Consider the following 3,188-nt stretch of genomic DNA (forward strand, 5'->3'; position numbering starts at 1 on the left):
ATTTTCCGTAACAATTCAGCTTTTAACACACTCATATTATACAGATTATTGACTAAATGGTCCTGAACGCTTTCCTAAGTGTTGGAATTAAAGTTCGTTACAAAAGGATGCATAAAAGACACTATGCGGTACAATTAAACGCTTTAACGGAACGATACGTAACCGAACAACCAGACATTACCCGAGACATCAAAATATTGTCAGAAATATTATTTTATCATTCTTAATTATTTACGGTCAAAAAAATCCCCACACGCTATATAAACATGACATACACCCACTATTCTAGTAAATACCCTTAACCTCCTAATTATTTACCTATTAGTTACCAAAATTTTACAATTTACCTCCCCCCAACCGAATTTTCAGCCAAATCATTACCATATATTTTGTTGAGATTTTATTCCTTGTAATCTTCATTTGATTGACCACCTTATTTGCTACACTTACCAAGATATTACAATGATGACTAGTAGGATGGGCTAGAGATTTATTCCATCATTGCATCTTCACCAACTAGTTCACCCCACCATTTTTCTCACTCATCTCCCTCTCATTTTCAGCTGCCCACATCTGAATTCATCACCATCACTTCAACCTCCACTCCTTTGATCCATCTTTAAGTCTAAAACAAGTGTTAGAAAGAAGCCTTGTGGAGTTTGGAGCATTAGAGCCTTGAAGAAGAATCACCACTTGCATTCTCACACCTCTTTCACCATCATTTCTTGTTCACAAGTTCATCCCTAGCCCTTGTGCTAGTAGTAAGTCTTCGATCCAGCTCATGAATCATTTCTACGTTGATTGTTCGAAACATTGTTGTTTGAAGCTTAAAAATAAGAACACAAAGAGAAAGTGAACAAGGAACCTAAACACAAACTTATATAATGATAAAATCTGGTTGGATTATGTTGGTATAAGTATGCATGTTGTTTGATCACTGATTTCTCGATAAACCCGTTGTTAGAACAATCGTTTATGCGTTTTTAGTCACTTCTACAATGTAAACAGCTTGCTGAGTTGAATTTCCAGCCAACTTCAACAGGCTGTAACGGGACCATTTTAAATCGAAAAACTGATTTTCTGAAGCCTAAAATGTACATATTGGAATAACTAAACAAATGGCACTAGAATCGTAATTTTTCGAGACCGTTTACTATTTTTAAAAGACTGTTTTTGGACAGCAGCTCAAGCTGCATTTTTACTGCAGAAAAAGTGTGTTGTTTTCGGAGTCATAACCTGAAACCTGAGTAGAATCAACTCATGGAATTTTTACAGGAGACGGTCACCGTTGTCAGGATGATCCTCCAACTGGAATTTCGTCAATCGGACTTACGGTTAATTTTAGTGAATTATTCCGTAAACTGCAATCAGAAAGTAACAAATCTGATTGCATTCGAGAAAATGATTTTTTATAAAATATGGGTAACGAACTGGACTCTGATATTTTTACATAATAAATTTTGGAACATATAGAACCTTCTATAAAAGTTTGAGAAATTTTGGAGAAGGATAACTATTTTATAAAAATCCTCGAAAACAGTCCAGTTTTGGGTGATTAAGCTGAAATAAAGTAAGTAATGCTTTGTATATCTATATGTCGGTTTGATTATTGAAAATGAACTACGGGATATACGTAAAAGAAAATGATATGCTATGAAGCATGGACACCCCTATTTACAAAGGATACTATGGCGAAATTTTCCAAAAAAAAAATCCTAACACTTAGTAAATATTTTCGGGACAAGCGTTACTAGTATATTCTAGACTACGTTTTTCAAGCATAAAACTCGCTATAATTTTTATAACGAAATACGGAATATCGGGGGTTGGTTTTATACGGGAATATGGTTAAATATGTATTCTCTAAAATGGGACTTAAAAATATAATCCCAATATGAACAGACACATGTAAAATATCCCATCCTTGGGAAGGAAATACGAATACACAAGCATGAGGAGTATTATTACTAAAATATTAAAGACACTTTAAAACGTAACTCAAAGGCACTAATCAATACTAAGACAAGGCACGACCCGTTCGTCTAATAGACATTAGACCATTGTAGGTAGTCGTGTTTGCTGAGGAGATTTGGGTTACGAGTACCGAAGACGCAATACTGTGAGTTCATGTCCCCCTTTTCTCTTAACTGTTTTCAGTTTTATACTTCGGGGGTGAAATACATGTTACAATTATTACAGACATTTACAGACACTTTTATACATGGTATGATTAGCTAAGGAATTTACTGTTAGATCACGTGAATGGATAGGCTATTATCGTAAGACCATTAATCCTTGTATAAGGACCGAGAGGCATGAGTGATAGATCTATTGGGTGTTGCGAGCCCCACACATGGGCCAACGTGTGGCTGCATGTGGTGACTATGTCGTTCCACCGGAAGGACCGGTATGAAGTACGCGTTACAGGTTTGAGTGCTTCCTAGGCCATATCACTTATTAATGTATTAGCTACACATTAATTGATCTGTTTTTTCCTTATTGCTACATACCAAGGACATACATTTATACAGACACATTTTAACAATTTATACAGACACACTTGAACGATTTATACAGACTCACATACACATGAACTCGCTCAACTTTTGTTGATGTTTTCCAAACTACATGTATTTCAGGAAATTAAGTATGGATCTGGCGGGCGTTGGAATTTCAAGTCATGTTAAGTATAAAGAAGTCATCCATGGTTTTTGGGTTTGGCCACAGTGTCCTAATCCTGGACGAGACACGTCTTCCAAACTTGGATTACAACTATTATCTTTGACGAGTCCTTAGCAAACTTTTACACAATTCATCTGGTTTCTAAAACTTAAATTTTGAAGTCTACGCTTTAGACAATGTTGTTATGTTTTAAACTCATTTTATGGATGACAAATCTTTGGTATTATCATATAGATTGTTTGATATGGTTGAATGCAATGATAACAAGTAAGTCACCCCATAATCACGCTTCCGCAAAAGTCAGGGTGTGACAAAATATGGGTGATGGAAAAAGGTCCTGACCACCTAGATTTTAGTTTACCCGGAAATAATCAAAGTCGTGAATTAAACAATAGAACCAGATCTCCCACTCGAAATTCATTAGGTTTAATGTATCTATCGTGTAAATTTTTCATTCATTCCTTATAAATTTCCGAGTTAGAATATGCATAATTCCTTAATTCGTC

At 35.3% G+C, this 3,188-nt stretch overlaps 1 long non-coding RNA gene across 1 annotated transcript; it reads left to right on the forward strand.

Moving 5' to 3' along the window:
- Positions 1-551: 551 nt before the first annotated feature.
- LOC118486435 lies at positions 552-2,741 on the forward strand. The gene is made up of 3 exons (XR_004879065.1): positions 552-761; positions 2,067-2,119; positions 2,640-2,741. It is a non-coding gene; the product is annotated as an uncharacterized LOC118486435 (long non-coding RNA).
- The last annotated feature ends 447 nt before the right edge of the window (positions 2,742-3,188 follow it).

This window comes from Helianthus annuus, chromosome 14 (assembly GCF_002127325.2).
Source record: "Helianthus annuus cultivar XRQ/B chromosome 14, HanXRQr2.0-SUNRISE, whole genome shotgun sequence".
NCBI lineage: Eukaryota > Viridiplantae > Streptophyta > Magnoliopsida > Asterales > Asteraceae > Helianthus > Helianthus annuus.